The sequence below is a fragment of the Panulirus ornatus genome, chromosome 13 (genome assembly GCF_036320965.1).
Source record: "Panulirus ornatus isolate Po-2019 chromosome 13, ASM3632096v1, whole genome shotgun sequence".
NCBI classification, from domain to species: domain Eukaryota; kingdom Metazoa; phylum Arthropoda; class Malacostraca; order Decapoda; family Palinuridae; genus Panulirus; species Panulirus ornatus.
In genome coordinates, this window is record NC_092236.1 from 43,538,204 (window position 1) to 43,557,858 (window position 19,655).

At 40.1% G+C, this 19,655-nt stretch overlaps 1 protein-coding gene across 1 annotated transcript in view; it reads left to right on the top strand.

Annotated features, from left to right (window-relative positions):
* The window catches only part of LOC139752822 (uncharacterized), a 266,488-nt gene that overhangs the window by 186,158 nt on the left and 60,675 nt on the right, over positions 1-19,655 (top strand). Inside the window, exon 2 of the mRNA XM_071668766.1 lies at positions 11,241-11,288. The gene's annotated coding sequence lies outside the window, so the exon portion shown is untranslated. The remainder of the gene's footprint in view (positions 1-11,240; positions 11,289-19,655) is intronic.

Here is a 19,655-nt window from a genome sequence, read left to right on the forward strand (position 1 = left end):
GGCCTTTGTTGTCTTTTCCCAGCGCTACCTAGCGCGCGTGAGGGGGAAGGGTATTTTCATTTCATGTGTGGCGGGGTGGCGACGGGAATGAATAAAGGCAGCAAGTATGTATTATGTACATGTGTATATATGTATATATCTGTATATGTATCCCTGGGGATAGGGGAGAAAGAATACTTCCCACGTATTCCCTGCGTGTCGTAGAAGGCGACTAAAAGGGGAGGGAGCGGGGGGCTGGAAATCCTCCCCTCTTGTTTTTTTTCTAATTTTCCAAAAGAAGGAACAGAGAAGGGGGCCAGGTGAGGATATTCCCTCAGAGGCCCAGTCCTCTGTTCTTAACGCTAGCTTGCTGATGCGGGAAATGGCGAATAGTTTGAAAGAAAAAAAGAAATATATATATATATATATATATATATATATATATATATATATATATATATATATATATCTTTGGTTGAATATGAGAGCAAGTTTACAGTTAATTATCTTTTTGTGTAAACTTTCTATTCTCTTGATAATCTTCATGTATTGAGCCGGATATTGGAAATCAAAAGTTCCAAAAATTTACATTTTATCAGTTTGATACAAAACTGTACACAAGATGACACGATATACAAACCATAGTAAATCCACGACATGTTGACTTCCTTTAACCGCTACCAAGTGATGAGGGATTTGATCTGAGAGATAAAGGATCCAGATAAAGGATCCATACAGTGATGGTCGCTACTAGGTGATCAATGCTGTCGCGGCGGGATGCCGTCTGTCGTGTCCTGCGTCTGAGGGAAAGTGTCTCCTGCACTGGTCTGGTTAGCGTTCTCCGCGATGCTTGGTGGTACGTCATGCAATGAGTGGGTACCCTGTAGCATCATGACCTGCCTGTTGATCGTGAGGTCTCGATCTCGAAAATAGCTTGCCTCTAGAGCATGAAATTCCGTCCGACCATCATGTTAACATTTTGATGTTGGATGCCATTTCTTCCCGACTAACGCTGAGTTGTGTTTGCCTCTCATGTGAACCTTCGGTCTCCCGTTCTGAAGATGACATGGGAGTCTCCTGTTCGTGTTCATTGAAGTGCGACTCTGTAGCTGCCGTCGGGAAGTAGTGAACAGTCTCCAGCGTTACTCTTATATACGTAGTCTACATTGGTCTTCTACAGTGTTGAAGGATTATCTCTCAGGTTGTTGTTCATTTCGAGCTGTGACACTTTCGTGAAAGATGATGAGGTTAACATTTATCAGTATCTCCTTGATTCTCACGAGCTCCTGATGCAGTAAGGACCAGGATAGTCAATTTTTGAATGGCTGTTGAATATATGTTCTCATGACAATTACTTTGTATTGACCAAGGCATTCACTGACGTCCCGCTCGGCCCGTTTTCTGTACACTTGTGTTGTAAGGACCTAGTTAAGCGATTTTGCTCCCGACACTTTTGTCTAAGGTGTGTGTGTGTGTGTGTGTGTGTGTGTGTGTGTGTGTGTGTGTGTGTGTGTGTGTGTGTGTGTGTGTGTGTGTGTGATTTTCTGGTAGGTACCTTCACAGTAGATTTAATCTAGCAAATTCTATGAGGGGTGGGGTTGGGGAGGGAAGGTATGAGCTAGAGGCTGCTGGCCGGAATGAGGAACCTCCCCTCCCAGTCATCCATGCAGGAGGCTCAGGATAATCCCCGCTTAACCTTCCATTGTCCAGTTGCCAGACACACGTGAGTTATGGCAACCGTGAGGCTTGCTTCTCCCAGGCACACCTGTTCCTCCAGACACAACTGGTCTTCTACAAACACCGATTCATTCAGTCACATCTGTTCTTCCAGACGACACATTTGTTTTTTCTTCAGACTCCGGTTGTCAACCCAGCATGCCTGTTCTTCCAGGTGTACCTTTTGTTCCAGGAATACTTGTTCCTCTAGTCACACTTGCTCCTTCAGGCACATCTGTCCTCTCAGCCACACCTGCTCATCTAATCACACCTGCTCTTTCATACACCTTTTCTTTCAGGGGCACCTAATTCTTCCAGGCATACCTGTTTTTCCAGTCACACCCTTACTCCTTCAGGCACACCTACTCTTTCATTTGAATACATTTCTTTTTTTTATCTAAGAACACCATTTTCCTTCCAGGCAAGCCTGTTTTCCAGACCACCCCTGTTCTTCCAGATTTTCTTGTTCTACCAGCTACACCTGTTCTTCCAGATACACCTGTTCTTCTGAGCAAATTTGTTTGCCCAGGTATTCCTTTTCCTCCAGTCACACCTGTTCTTTCGGATACACTTGTTCATCACGGCACATTTTCATTTAGACACTCACCTCTTCTCTTGAGCACTCACCTGTTCTTCCAGATACACCTGTTCTTCCTTACACCCACCTCTTCTTCCAGACACTCTACTGTTCTTCCAGGCATTCCCCTCTTCTTCTCACCACTGAACTGTTCTTCCGGATGCACCAGTTCTTCCAGGCACAATTCCTCTTTCCAAGGTCTATTCTTTAGTATTTCGACACAAACTCTTTTCTTGCTATTATCCCCGAGTCAGTGGACAAAAGGCTTTACGAGGAGGCCATCAATTGCTTTTCAACTGAACTTTCGTGCAGTCATTTGTCAGCCACAAGGCTTGTTGTAAGCAGGCGATCATTAACTATTGTATGAAAATGCCTAATGTCGACGAAACAGAAATAAACAGTAATCCCAAAAATTGATCAATATATCATATGAGTGTGGTGGATAATGTCAGACGATAAGGCAATACAAAATCACCTAAATGTTTGTACTACTGATGGATCAGAGACTAAAGTGTCCAACTCCTGCAATATGTTTATGGTATAGTTTGTGTAGGGATGGGCGGGGTCGTCCCCAAGTTGGGTAGTGATTAATCTTTCCTCACATCATCTCTTCAGATACACCTTCAGGTACCACCAGACACCAGAGGGCCAGAGGGGAGAATTTTGATGATGATCAGTTCGTTAGTCAGTGTTCACAGAACTATACGTGGGCTGCAGGGTTTCATTCCACCATCTCTCCATCCCACACATAACATTCTCTCTCTCTCTCTCTCTCTCTCTCTCTCTCTCTCTCTCTCTCTCTCTCTCTCTCTCTCTCTCTCTCTCTCTCTCTCTCTCTCTCTCTCTGGTCCAGTGCAATAAGTTAGTTCTGAAGATGCCTTGATCTGAGGGTCACCAATGACTCACAGACATGCCTGAGTCACATGCATTTATCGCCACAGAAGTCCACTTTCACGGACATGGACACCCACGTGAGACACATCCAGGGCACGAGGTTTAGCATGATGTACATAGTGAAAGTATTGTGATCAGAGATCACTCTCTCTCTATATATATATTTCCCAACTCTTGAAGACTGGGTGAGATGCATACTCGTCCAGTTATCGTCTTGTGATTTCTTTTGATAGGAAACCTGTAATGGAGGGACGTCATCTGTACCCAATTCAGTAATGTTTGATCCCTGTCTGGTGAGAAGGGGTATAGGGCAGTTTAAGAGCTCCATGAATTCGTCGCTCACAATAGCCATTACAGCTGACACACTGAAAAAGGAGAAACTTGTGGTAGTGATGCAGTACAGTAGATAATGTCTGTCATGTCTTTGGACTGATTATGAAGAAATGAATCCGATCGTAAAGATTATCTGTATGTGTGATTAGCGTCTTTATGGACACAGAGCGTCGACATAAACACATTGTCGCCGCGAAGAAACTGATTTCGAGGATCTAAGTTTTCATGCGATATAACAGAAAAATCATCAGCCTACGTTAGTGATTACTGTCCTATACTGACCAGACGAAGCGTTCTGAGCACGACCCAAGGTGTTCAGCAACGACAGGAAGTGTACACGACAGGAGATGAATACTCCAGGACGTAATGCGACAGGACGTGTACGTAAAAGAACATGTCCACTACAGGATATGTATCGATAGGACGTGTATACGATACGAGACGTACACCACGACATGTATACCACAGGACGTGTACACTAAAGGACGTGAATACGAAAGAACTTGTACTCTACAGAAAATGTATACATGATGTATACAATACAATGCGTATACACGATGGAAAACGTACACAACAGGGTGCGTACACGAAAGGATGTGTACTCTACAGGAATTGTATATGAGAGGACGTGTGCACTACTGGACGTGTATACAAGAGCACATATACACACAGGTGAAAGCTCAGAACTCCCAGTCAGAGCGGAACCCTACCAAGAAAACGAAGCAAAAACTTGTTCTGGGAATTCCTCCTTTAACGTGCAGTGGTACAACTCACCCACGGTTCTCTGGTCAGTAAGAGGTATTGAGAGATAAGGAAAGATAAGTATTGCTTAGCAGCGGCTACGACACGCACAACATGAGGCAATGGAAAAGTTAAGTAAGGTATAGACTGAAAAATGATGAAATGCTGGATACGAGAAGGTTGCGTAGGAGCAAGCAAGAAAATGTAAAAGTCAGAAAAGTGCAGAGGCAAAGGAGGCACTTGCTGGAGTAAAGGACAATGTTTGAGCTTTAAGAGATGGTGTAACTCTGTGTAATGAAGGGCTGGCAGCTTAATGAAGGTGATACAAGAGATAATTCGCGACGACACTGGAAGTGACGTGCCACTAAGGTATACCAGAGTAGTGTGACGCACAGTAGTTGTGCTTGGTGTTTTGACCAAATTTCAGTGTATGACTGTCATGAGCGTCAGGCTCAGTCACACTGTCAGTTATGTCGTGACCTTTCCATCTTGACGTATGACACCACAACTGTGGAACATCCTGCTGACATCCTCATGGAAAGAAGTTAGAATAACGGAAAGATGATATATATATATATATATATATATATATATATATATATATATATATATATATATATATATATATATATATATATATATATATATATATATATATATATATATATATATATATATATATATATATATTGTTGTTCGCTGATGATACAGCGCTGGTGGCTGATTCATGTGAGAAACTGCAGAAGCTGGTGACTGAGTTTGGTAAAGTGTGTGGAAGAAGAAAGTTAAGAGTAAATGTGAATAAGAGCAAGGTTATTAGGTACAGTAGGGTTGAGGGTCAAGTCAATTGGGAGGTGAGTTTGAATGGAGAAAAACTGGAGGAAGTGAAGTGTTTTAGATATCTGGGAGTGGATCTGGCAGCGGATGGAACCATGGAAGCGGAAGTGGATCATAGGGTGGGGGAGGGGGCGAAAATTCTGGGGGCCTTGAAGAATGTGTGGAAGTCGAGAACATTATCTCGGAAAGCAAAAATGGGTATGTTTGAAGGAATAGTAGGTTCCAACAATGTTGTATGGTTGCGAGGCGTGGGCTATGGATAGAGTTGTGCGCAGGAGGATGGATGTGCTGGAAATGAGATGTTTGAGGACAATGTGTGGTGTGAGGTGGTTTGATCGAGTAACGTAAGGGTAAGAGAGATGTGTGGAAATAAAAAGAGCGTGGTTGAGAGAGCAGAAGAGGGTGTTTTGAAGTGGTTTGGGCACATGGAGAGAATGAGTGAGGAAAGATTGACCAAGAGGATATATGTGTCGGAGGTGGAGGGAACGAGGAGAAGAGGGAGACCAAATTGGAGGTGGAAAGATGGAGTGAAAAAGATTTTGTGTGATCGGGGCCTGAACATGCAGGAGGGTGAAAGGAGGGCAAGGAATAGAGTGAATTGGAGCGATGTGGTATACCGGGGTTGACGTGCTGTCAGTGGATTGAATCAAGGTATGTGAAGCGTCTGGGGTAAAGCATGGAAAGCTGTGTAGGTATGTATATTTGCGTGTGTGGACGTATGTATATACATGTGTATGGGGGGGGGGGGCATTTCTTTCGTCTGTTTCCTTGCGCTACCTCGCAAACGCGGGAGACAGCGACAAAGTATAATAAATAAAATAATATATATATATATATATATATATATATATATATATATATATATATATATATATATTTTTTTTTTTTTTTTTTTTTTTTTTTTTTTTTAATTTGTCGCTGTCTCCCGCGTTTGCGAGGTAGCGGAAGGAAACAGACGAAAGAAATGGCCCAACCCCCCCCATACACATGTACATACACACGTCCACACACACAAATATACATACCTACACAGCTTTCCATGGTTTACCCCGGACGCTTCACATGCCTTGATTCAATCCACTGACAGCACGTCAACCCCGGTATACCACATCGCTCCAATTCACTCTATTCCTTGCCCTCCTTTCACCCTCCTGCATGTTCAGGCCCCGATATATATATATATATATGTATGTATATAAATATAACAAGAGGTCATAGTGGTGCGCGTGGTCTGGTATATGCATAAACCCAGAGGAAAATTAACAAGAAAAGTTCCCAAGTGCACTTTTGTGTAATGTTCACATCGTCAGGTGAGATAAAAGAATGATATAGAAGAAGTAGAACAGTCGGTTGATCTACAAGGAAGAAGCGTAGCAAAGACGCTACTGGTAAACTAGCGTTTGTTGCTAGATGCATAGAATGCTTACCTAGCCTTCCAGTAAGCTTTGTTCACAAATCACTTGGGATAAAAGTTCACCGGAAAGCTAGGAAGACCTTTTATGCATCTAGGAATAGAAATGTGACAAATGAGGATAGGTCTAAATGTTTAGTGTTGCCCTATTCTCTCAACTTCGCTAATCTAAGACATGGACTTATAAACAATGTTTGTAATGTTGCCTTCCAGTACAATAACACCATCGGTAAGACCTTTTAAATAAAAAGTAAGCCAAATCATTCAACAATTGGGAGTGTTTATGCTGTCAAATGTAAGGCGGGTAAAGATATATACATTGGCTAGACCGGGAAAACTGTACCGGAAAGATGTTATTGGCACCGTCATGCAGTACGCAGAGATGACCTCAAAAATGCAATGGCTAAACACTGTCATGATGACGACCATCCTGCACGCCTTAAAGATCCAGTTATTCTATAACCCTCTGCTGATTATACCACTTGTAATTGCTGATACTAAGAACTTAGATTTGTCCCTAGGAATCTTTATAGCCCATCCTACGATTAACCAAATCATTATGAGAGAAATGACAAAACACGAAAATATTATAAAAGTGGTTCCTGACACACCTAGTTACCCAGGTCAACCCCCGTCACATAATCCCCTTAACTATTCTATTCCCCTTTTGTGGTTACTGTCGGTCAGGATAGTTGTGATATTGAGATTCAGATAACTCTTTAAAGTATTTTCACCTGATGAGGTAGATTGTCTCCACGAAACATGTACCACATGTATAGAAAAATGACATGTTAAAGAAAATTATATGGACTTCTACTGAAGTGCGATTTCACCTTCATATATATATATATATATATATATATATATATATATATATATATATATATATATATATATATATATATATATATATATATATATTTTTTTTTTTTTTTTTTTCATACTATTCGCCATTTCCCCGCATTTGCAAGGTAGCGTTAAGAACAGAGGACTGGGCCTCAGAGGGAAAATCCTCACCTGGCTCCCTTCTCTGTTCCTTCTTTAGGAAAATTAAAAAAAAAAAAAAAACGAGAGGGGAGGATTTCCAGCCACCCGCTGTCTCCCCTTTTAGTCGCCTTCTACGACACGCAGGGAATACATGGGAAGTATTCTTTCTCCCCTATCCCCAGGGATATATATATATATATATATATATATATATATATATATATATATATATATATATATATATATATATATATAATAATAATAAGATTATGGATAGATGGCTAGGAAGCGCTTCTAACTATTTAACTCCACATGAACACTCCACCTGTAACCAGGTCCAGATATCACATATCGTCCCCTGGGTCTGTCCTCCAGTTAAGGTCACCGTTAGATAATTAGATTTTTACAACCATATGTGAACTGATATTTAAAGGTCATAACGTTTTATTGCTTGTCATCTTTTTTTTTTTTCCAAGGGCGATGTTTTACAGCAGGTGGGAGGTGAAGCAGAATTGCTCCCCAGTGTCTGTTGCTGTTAGTGGCTAACGATGTTGGTGGTTGTTTGTGTCAGTGGCTGTTGGTTCTAGTGGTTGTTGGTGTCAGTGGGTACTGTTATCAGTGGCTGTTGATATCAGTAGCTGTTAGTGTTACTGGCTGTTGGTATGAATGGCTGTTGGCGTTAGCACCTGTTAGTATCAAAGGCTGATGGTGTCAGTGGCTGTTGTTAGTAGTGGCAATTAATATCAGTTGCTGTTGGTGTCAGAGGCTGTTGATATAAGTGACTACTGTTATCAGTGGCTGGTGGCGTTTGTGGCTGTTGGCTTGTGGTGTTTGTGGCTGTTGGCGTCGGTGGCTGTTGGCTGGTGGCTGGCGGTGTCGATTGCTTGTGGTGTTTGTGGCTGTTGGTGTCGGTGGTTCCGTCCTTCATGGAGCTGTTGTTTCTCCTTCCAGGAAGGTGGTGTTGACGTCATTGCCATAAATACCACATCGGTGTTGTCATATACCCAATGCTTCCCTCGGTACATATACGCTACTGATTCTGTCGTGATATTCCAGTATCTATGCCCAGCTCTGACACTGGTATCATTGTGAACCTGAAGATATAAAAGCAAAAAAAAAAAGACTCTGCAGTCATGACCTCACATAACTCGTCCAAACACCAAGCCACATTCCTGATAAATCCAAGGACAAGGTCCTTGGCATTTCCCTCAGCCGCCCAATCCTATGAACAATTTCTGCCTCCTTGTGAAGGACCTCAACAGATTTCTTTCTTTGCGCCTAACCTTCTGCCCTTTTCACTCAAATGTTCCTCAACCAATTCCAACACTAACTGACACTTTCGAAGGGTTCACTCGGGGTCGGCCCAGAGGATTCGACAGAGCTCTCATCAACCACCCCTTGAATGGATTCATGTGATGGAGAGGAACATTTGTATCCTACTTTGAACCCATTAAGAAACCTGCTCTTACGTCTATGTCTTGTCTGTTATCCCAGAGGACAAGAGGACACACTCATCTCTGCTGAGGCAAATACTGATTCATCTGGCTCTTCTGGGATTGTTATCTCCACGTCTTCGTTCTCCCATGCTGTTCTTCATCTTACCTCATTCTTCCCTCTTCCGCTCAGTTCCTCTCATGCATTAACAGTGACGTTCCGGGAATTTCCCCACATCTCACTTACACCCACATACTCCGCTCTCAGAAAATTCCCCAGGCCTGGGCTTAGTGTTTCTTAACGCAGTTTTACGTTCCACTTAGCACTCGAGGTGCCACTCCCCAGATGGTGATCCTATAACTCCCTTCAGAGATACACTTTCCACCCAGGCGTTCACTGTGATAGAACATGAAGGTGTTTTTTATATCTAATCACTACCATAACATATGCAAATATATAAGCAATGTTTATATGATAGCCAAAGTATAGCCAATACATATCTAACCAGTCCTCTGCGTTCACTCTGACTTAAAAGCTAATCTAACTATGATATGTCACAACGGTCATTCACAACTTCTATCTTAATGTCAGCCATCATACTTCACTCACATAACCCTAACTACTTCAAGAGCTTCTCTTGAATTCCCTTCTCTGGCCACCACTTGGTACATCAAACTATAACACTGTTCCTACATAGAGTCTAACCTACAATATCCCAGAGAGAAATAGACCTGCAGAAGAAGAGTATCACACCTCCTAACCGTGACAGACGTCAACCATCAACCCATCGTCTGACAACACTTCACTGGCACCAACCAACCCACCAGCCCACCGACCCACCGTGAGGCTGTAATGTTCCTGTGAGTCTCCCATACATCCAGTAATGTATGGCCACTCAGGGTTTGCCGCCACCATCTCACACTATCCTGTTGAGCCGTTTTTATCATCATGTATCTTATACCATATAGTACACATGTGTCTTTTATATGTGTCTCCCTCATCCTTGACCGGTTGCACTGGAACTCCCCTAAAGTGTGTAACTAATCATTTGTACACATGGGGAAGGGTCTTAATACCTGTCACCAACTATCCATGCATTTTGATCGTATAATCTTCAGGGTGTTCCGGTTCTGCTCATTTACTTCCTCCTCACACAGGTTTATCCACGAGTTGATGACTCTGTTGCTGGACGAATGCATCCCTACATCCCTCCGTACAGCTTCCACTTGTGCCCTTCTCCTCTGGGATATCTTCTGACTTCAAAGAATTAATCTAATTTTACACACACACACACACACACACACACACAAGCACACACACACACACACACACAGACACACACATACACACACAAACATATATATATATTTCTTCTTTCTTTCTTTTAAACTATTCGCCATTTCCCGCGTTAGCGAGGTAGCGTTAAGAACAGAGGACTGGGCCTTTTTTGGAATATCCTCACCTGGCCCCCTCTGTTCCTTCTTTTGGAAAATTAAAAGAAAAAAAAACGAGAGGGGAGGATTTCCAGCCCCCCGCTCCCTCCCCTTTTAGTCGCCTTCTACGACACGCAGGGAATACGTGGGAAGTATTCTTAATCCCCTATCCCCAGGGATAATATATATATATATATATATATATATATATATATATATATATATATATATATATATATATATATATATATATATATATATATATTTTTTTTTTTTTCTTTTTTTCTTTTTTCATACAATTCGCCATTTCCCGCGTTAGCGTGGTAGCGTTAAGAACAGAAGACTGGCCCTTTGAGGGAATATCCTCACCTGGCTCCCTTCTGTGTTCCTTCTTTTGGATAATAAAAGAAAAAAGAGAGGAGAGGATTTCCAGCCCCCTGCTCCCTCCCCTTTTAGTCGCCTCCTACGTCACACACGCAGGGAATACGTGGGAAGTATTCTTTCTCCCCTATACACACACACACACACACACATATATATATATATATATATATATATATATATATATATATATATATATATATATATATATATATATATATTTTTTTTTTTTTTCATACTATTCGCCATTTCCCGCGATAGCGAGGTAGCGTTAAAAACAGAGGACTGGGCCTTTGAGGGAATATCCTCACCTGGCCCCCTTCTCTGTTCCTTCATTTGGAAAGAGAGAGAGAGAGAGAGAGAGAGAGAGAGAGAGAGAGAGAGAGAGAGAGAGAGAGAGAGAGAGAGAGAGAGAGAGAGGTAAGCTTTATTGATAAGTTCATTGCTAACTACAAAATGTGATTTATATTTCATTATTAGCTCAAACATTGATAGAAGGTTTTCTTTGTCCTTTCAGGCCTCCGTTCTCAGTACCGATGTTCTGAGGAAGAAGAGATCTAGTTCAGTAAGTGAGATCTTTATCAATATTCTATTATGTTATGTATCCATCATGGTGCGCATTTCAAGTTCCTTTACCTATTTTTTTGTGTTGTCATAGATTATATGTTGTCTTGTTTTGCAGTAACACAATTTTTTTGTGTGTATTACGTTTCATTTTTTCACATACCGTTCATTTCAGTTGGCTGCTATAGGGGGATGTGGTTCCTTCACCTCTGTCAATATAACCCCATCACTGTCTTCTTTATCATCACCTGTGTACAAGCCAGTGTCACTATCACCAAGAGTATCACCACCACCACAACCACTACCATCACCAGCGCCATCACCATTACTATTTTTCACACCATCAAAACTGCCAAGTTCAATATTCCCACCTCCATTACTGGCAACACTTGTGCCATCATCTCAGCCATTCCCGCCAGTGCTGCCACAGTCAACGCCGACTGGGAACACTGATTACAAAACAGAATCTATTCTGATCCTTTTTATTGCTCTAGTAAGACCACATCTTGGATGTGCGGTCCAATTCTAGCTTCCAAACCACAAGAAAGACAAGGAAAAACATGAACAAATACAAAGACGGCAGACAAAACTGACTCCATTTCTGAGAAACCAGGCTTGTGAAGAGTGGCTACGAAGAGCAGAGTTCGCGGTTACCTGATGCAACCTTTCCAACTGTGAATAGAATGGACAACGCAGATTACGAACATCTATTTGGAATGCAAGAAAATTTAGATATTATGACAAAAGAAATGAAATAAAGATAAAAGATATAGTACTGATACAAGCAAAAAAAAAAGAAATGTAAGTGGATGGGTTGAACACTGGAAAAGGTACGTCATACGAAGTTGTAAATGCAAAGACTGTAAATGCTCTCAAAAACCAAATGACTAATTTTTCATAATTTCTGGTATCTATGTTATGAACACAGGGGAGAATGATATACGTACACATAAAGTCTTTTTCTTAATTCCAGACCAAGAGAAAAGAATATTTGAAATGCAGGAGAAAGTGAAACAGTGCGTTAAGATTCTAAAGTAGGATATCCATTTCGTTCTATCTTTTTAAAACCCATGCAGACATGCCTCAACAATTCATGGTTTTTCTTCCATTCTTTTTCCTGCCGGATGTTATTACCGTAGAGAGGTGGAGCGGGGAGAGAAGTTTTTACTGTTCTATCCTTAATTCATCAACGGATATATATATATATATATATATATATATATATATATATATATATATATATATATATATATATATATATATATATATATATATATATATATATATATATATATATATATATATATATATATATATATATATATATATATATATATATATATATATATATATATATATATATATATATATATATATATATATATATATATATATATATATATATATATATATATATATATATATATATATATATATATATATTTCTTTTCTTTCTTTCAAACTATTCGCCATTTCCCGCATTAGCGAGGTAGCGTTAAGAACAGAGGACTGGGCCTTTGAGGGAATACCCTCACCTGGCCCAATTCTCTGTTCCTTCTTTTGGAAAAAAAAAAAAAAAAATATATATATATATATATATATATATATATATATATATATATATATATATATATATATATATATATATTTATATATATAACAGTAAATGTGAATAAGAGCAAGGTTATTAGGTACAGTAGGGTTGACGGTCAAGTCAATTGGGAAGTAAGTTTGAATGGAGAAAAACTGGAGGAAGTAAAGTGTTTTAGATATCTGGGAGTGGATCTGGCAGCGGATGGAACCATGGAAGCGGAAGTGAATCATAGGGTGGCGGAGGGGGCGAAAATCCTGGGAGCCTTGAAGAATGTTTGGAAGTCGAGAACATTATCTCGGAAAGCAAAAATGGGTATGTTTGAAGGAATAGTGGTTCCAACAATGTTGTATGGTTGCGAGGCGTGGGCTATGGATAGAGTTGTGCGCACGAGGGTGGATGTGCTGGAAATGAGATGTTTGAGGACAATGTGTGGTGTGAGGTGGTTTGATCGAGTAAGTAATGTAATAGTAAGAGAGATGTGTGGAAATAAAAAGAGCGTGGTTGAGAGAGCAGAAGAGGGTGTTTTGAAATGGTTTGGGCACATGGAGAGAATGAGTGAGGAAAGATTGACCAAGAGGATATATGTGTCGGAGGTGGAGGGAACGAGGAGAAGTGGGAGACCAAATTGGTGGTGGAAAGATGGAGTGAAAAAGATTTTGAGTGATCGAGGCCTGAACATGCAGGAGGGTGAAAGGCGGGCAAAAAATAGAATGAATTGGATCGATGTGGTATACCGGGGCCGACGTGCTGTCAGCGGATTGAATCAGGGCATGTGAAGCGTCTGGGGTAAACCATGGAAAGTTGTGTGAGGCCTGGATGTGGAAAGGGAGCTGTGGTTTCGGGCATTATTGCATGACAGCTAGAGACTGAGTGTGAACGAATGGGGCCTTTGTTGTCTTTTCCTAGCGCTACTTCGCACACATGAGGGGGGAGGGGGATGGTATTCCGTGTGTGGCGAGGTGGCGATGAGAATGAATAAAGGCAGACAGTGTGAATTGTGTGCATGGGTACATATGTATGTGTCTGTGTGTGTATATATATGTGTACATTGAGATATATAGGTATGTATATTTGCGTGTGTGGACGTGTATGTATATACATGTATATATATATATATATATAGATTATCCCTGGGGATTGGGGATTAAGAATACTTCCCACGTATTCCCTGCGTGTCGTAGAAGGCGACTAAAAGGGGAGGGAGCGGGGGGCTGGAAATCCTCCCCTCTCCTTTTTTTTTTTTTAATTTTCCAAAAGAAGGAACAGAGGGGGCCAGGTGGGGATATTCCAAAAAAGGCCCAGTCCTCTGTTCTTAACGCTACCTCGCTATCGCGGGAAATAGCGAATAGTATGAAAAAAAAAAATATATATATATATATATATATATATATATATATATATATATATATATATATATATATATGTATATATATATATATATATATATATAAGTTCAGAAAATGATAACCTAGTCATGGGCCAACGGGATCTTTGTTGTCTGTCTTACCCATGTACTCCCACATACAAGACTTGTATCATTACTACCCTCATTAACAACTCTAACACAACCATAAACCTTCCTCATATTACTGCCATTATCAATACTACCACAACCATCACCGCCACCGCCCTCTATACAATTTCTTCCACCCTCCTTCCCTCCTCACCAGATCATCACCGCCTATACCATCACCCCATCACCACCAACTGCACCAGTATCACCCCACCACCACCACATCAATAATAACAACAACAGGAGCGACGGTAGTAGCAGGGCCCATCATCATGCGTATCATTTCTTACAACCGACTATAATTTCCAGGTTTTTAACCTTCCTCCGCTAAGCAGCCACTTCCCCCAGCTCTCTCTCCCATAATGACAGTTTCGTAGACCACCGCACCTTCGCCAACGCAAGCTTGTACTGTACTTCCAAAGACGTAGATTTTTTTTCTGAGACAATGCATCTATGTTGCACCGTTTTCCATACATCCATACGCTTGGCAGTATACATTGTCGAGATGAGCAATTAGCATCATATATTTGCATGCCAGTAAAAACTTCAAGATCTATTACCAGTGATAAAAGAGAGGAGATTACATTTCCTGTCGCGTTTCACCTGCTCCAGCCTGTGCCTGTGAAAGTCTTCGACATCAAGTGCAGAAGTCAGGAAGGAGGACTTATACATACATATACGTTCTTCTATATTTACATACATGCACTATTAATACCTCCACACCTACTCGTACACACAGACGCATACAGACTCAGCAAAGGAAGTGCTACTCTCCTGACTTAGAAGTGTTGATGTGGTACCCGGAACCATCATAAATCCTTCCTGCTGGTAGGTTGTAGACCACAGCCGTCTCGGGAGGTACTTCCCTCCAGACTTAGGAGTGATGAAGTGATGCCTGTAACTATGTTAACCCTCCGTATCAGGACTGCGGATCTTACGGTCTAATTAAAATAAAGTTATGGGACCAAGCTTACCCTCTTTTCACTGAACCATAAACCTATCTACCTTGGGCTGCGTCTCGTCTTCACTTCCATTGGCAAAGTTTGACTCGTTCTTATCTTTCTTTCCATCAAGGACCTGGCCTTAATGAAGCCTCTCGTCCATATTGATGAACGCAATACCGTGGGCTGTGTTCACAGAATACCTCATAATAGCTGTGGTATATTTCATATTGGGCAGACTAGTAAGGATCTCTATGTCAGACTTAAACAACATAGATATAGTATAAGAACGAGGAAGAATAGAGTGCTTTGTTCAATCATTTTAAGAGTAATGACCATTTATTGATTGGAGTAACCTTAATTCAGTAATTGGCTGTAACCCCTTAACCAAGGGAAATATCAATGAATCTTCGCTTAATGAATACTCAAAGAATTATAAAAGATATTAGTGAAGGTTTATACAAACTAGATAGCTTTGTGTTATGCAAAATTTGTAAACCGTTCCCTTTCTTGTCCAAAAATAAGAAATTTATGACAGGCATGATGACACCAACCTGAGCACCGTCAACTGGAAACACTTGTTTACCAATGGTGTCTTAGCTCCGCCTCCTCTTTGTACATAAATTGACTGTTCTAGGTCTTCTATGCCATTCTTGTATCCCCTTCATGATGTGATCATTACACGAAAGTGTGCTTGGAAACTTATTGTGTTTATATATATATATATATATATATATATATATATATATATATATATATATATATATATATATATATATATATATATATATATATATATAAATATATATATATATATAAATATATATATATATATATATATATATATATATATATATATATATATATATATATATATATATATATGTATATACATATATATATATATATATATATATATATATATATTTTTTTTTTTTTTTTTTTTATACCTCGTCGCTGACTCCCGCGGTTGCGAGGTAGCGCAAGGAAACAGACGAAAGAAATGGCCCAACCCCCCCCCCCATACACATGTACATACACACGTCCACACACGCAAATATACATACCTACACAGCTTTCCATGGTTTACCCCGGACGCTTCACATGCCTTGATTCAATCCACTGACAGCACGTCAACCCCGGTATACCACATCGATCCAATTCACTCTATTCCTTGCCCTCCTTTCACCCTCCTGCATGTTCAGGCCTCGATCACACAAAATCTTTTTCACTCCATCTTTCCACCTCCAATTTGGTCTCCCACTTCTCGTTCCCTCCACCTCCGACACATATATCCTCTTGGTCAATCTTTCCTCACTCATTCTCTCCATGTGCCCAAACCATTTCAAAACACCCTCTTCTGCTCTCTCAACCACGCTCTTTTTATTTCCACACATCTCTCTTACCCTTACGTTACTTACTCGATCAAACCACCTCACACCACACATTGTCCTCAAACATCTCATTTCCAGCACATCCACCCTTCTGCGCATAACTCTATCCATAGCCCACGCCTCGCAACCATACCAAATTGTTGGAACCACTATTCCTTCAAACATACCCATTTTTGCTTTCCGAGATAATGTTCTCGACCTCCACACATGCTTCAAGGCTCCCAGGATTTTCGCCCCCTCCCCCACCCTATGATCCACTTCCGCTTCCATGATTCCATCCGCTGCCAGATCCACTCCCAGATATCTAAAACACTTTACTTCCTCCAGTTTTTCTCCATTCAAACTTACCTCCCAATTGAATTGACCCTCAACCCTACTGTACCTAATAACCTTGCTCTTATTCACATTTACTCTTAACTTTCTTCTTTCACACACTTTACCAAACTCAGTCACCAGCTTCTGCAGTTTCTCACATGAATCAGCCACCAGCGCTGTATCATCAGCGAACAACAACTGACTCACTTCCCAAGCTCTCTCATCCACAACAGACTTCATACTTTCCCCTCTTTCCAAAACTCTTGCATTCACCTCCCTAACAACCCCATCCATAAACATATTAAACAACCATGGAGACATCACACACCCCTGCCGCAAACCTACATTCACTGAGAACCAATCACTTTCCTCTCTTCCTACACGTACACATGCCTTACATCCTCGATAAAAACTTTTCACTGCTTCTAACAACTTGCCTCCCACACCATATATTCTTAATACCTTCCACAGAGCATCTCTATCAACTCTATCATATGCCTTCTCCAGATCCATAAATGCTACATACAAATCCATTTGCTTTTCTAAGTATTTGTCACATACATTCTTCAAAGCAAACACCTGATCCACACATCCTCTACCACTTCTGAAACCACACTGCTCTTCCCCAATCTGATGCTCTGTACATGCCTTCACCTTCTCAATCAATACCCTCCCATATAATTTACCAGGAATACTCAACAAACTTATACCTCTGAAATTTGAGCACTCACTCTTATCCCCTTTGCCTTTGTACAATGGCACTATGCACGCATTCCGCCAATCCTCAGGCACCTCACCATGATTCATACATACATTAAATAACCTTACCAACCAGTCAATAATAACGTCATCCCCTTTTTTGATAAATTCCACTGCAATACCATCCAAACCTGCTGCCTTGCCGGCTTTCATCTTCCGCAAAGCTTTTACTACCTCTTCTCTGTTTACCAAATCATTTTCCCTAACCCTCTCACTTTGCACACCACCTCGACCAAAACACCCTATATCTGCCACTCTGTCATCAAACACATTCAACAAACCTTCAAAATACTCACTCCATCTCTTTCTCATATATATATATATATATATATATATATATATATATATATATATATATATATATATATATATATACATATATATATATATATATATATATATATATATATATATATATATATATATATATATATATATATATATATATATATATATATATATATATACATGAAACCACTGGGAAATGGAACACTATAAGTTCCCACGTGCACTTTCTCGTAATGATCACATCTCCAGGGGAGATACAAGAATGAGATAGAATACGTACAACAGTAAGTTGATTTACCAGACAGAGACGTAGCTAAGACGCCGTTACCTGATGGTGGTTTCGAGTTTGTTGTTTCGGTCTAGCATCATGCCTGCCATAAGATTATTATGTGGATAAGGAAGCGAACTGTTTAAACTCTTGACTACGGCAAAGCTATCCAGTTTGTATAGACCTTCACAAATGTTAATATTGCAATTCTTTGTGTATTTACTAATAGAAGATTCAATGACATTCCTCATAGTAAAGGTTTTACAGTTCATAACTGAATTGGCGTTACTCTAGTCAATAAAATGGTCATGATCTTAAACATGATTAAACAAAGGATTTGATTCTTGTCCTGTTGTCCTGTCCTTATATCATATTCATGTTACTTAAGTCTATCATAAAGATCCTTACCAGTCTGCCCAACATAAAACGTATCACAGTTTTTACAAGGTATTCTGTAAACATAGCCCGCAGAATTTTCTGGTGAGATTTTTATTAAGATATTCTTTGTTGTATTAATATTGCTGAAGGCTACATTTACATTAAAGTATTTAAGCAATTTGGGAAGTAATGCAAAGTTTTCACTAAAAGGAAGAACTCATAGAAGTTTTAGAATTCTTTTTTCACATGACCTCCTTTCCCTAAATACATGTTGTTTCCTGCTTTGGTAGTTACTCCTTCACAGTCATCCATTTTCTCTCTGCTTCTCTTTTTCAGTGGTTTACAGAGTACACTCGTCAGTGAGACCTATCTGTAATGCGGTGTTATTTCCTAATTTCCTTTCTTCAAGTCAGCTGCCATATCTTCTTACAAGTGACATTTTGACCATTATGTAAAGTAAACTGTTAAGTGTATCTACATATTTCATGAAGAGACCGGAACAAGTTTCATTAGGATCATACGCCTTATGTGGCTCAGTGCCTTTTATGAACATGATTTTGTCGTTTCTAGATATTTCAGTGCTTTCCGAGACCCCTCCTCCTCCCACTCTATCCATCTCGCTGATAATGGAGCTAAAGTGTCTTTAACTGTGAAAACATTTTTGAAACTGTCATTTCACCCTTCGCATATCTTTACATTGTCCTCGACAATTCTTCCCTCTGAATCCTTTGGCCTGATCAGCTCCTCTTTATCCTGATTAGTTTATGAAAATTTTTTTAATTATCTTTCGCCTGTCCACAATGTTCTTTTCAGAGTTCATCTACTTCGCTTAATATAATTTGCTCTACTCGTCCCTTGTTCTATTATATCAGTTGAATTCTAGTTAGCTTTAGTGCCATATATACCTGTTCCACAGTA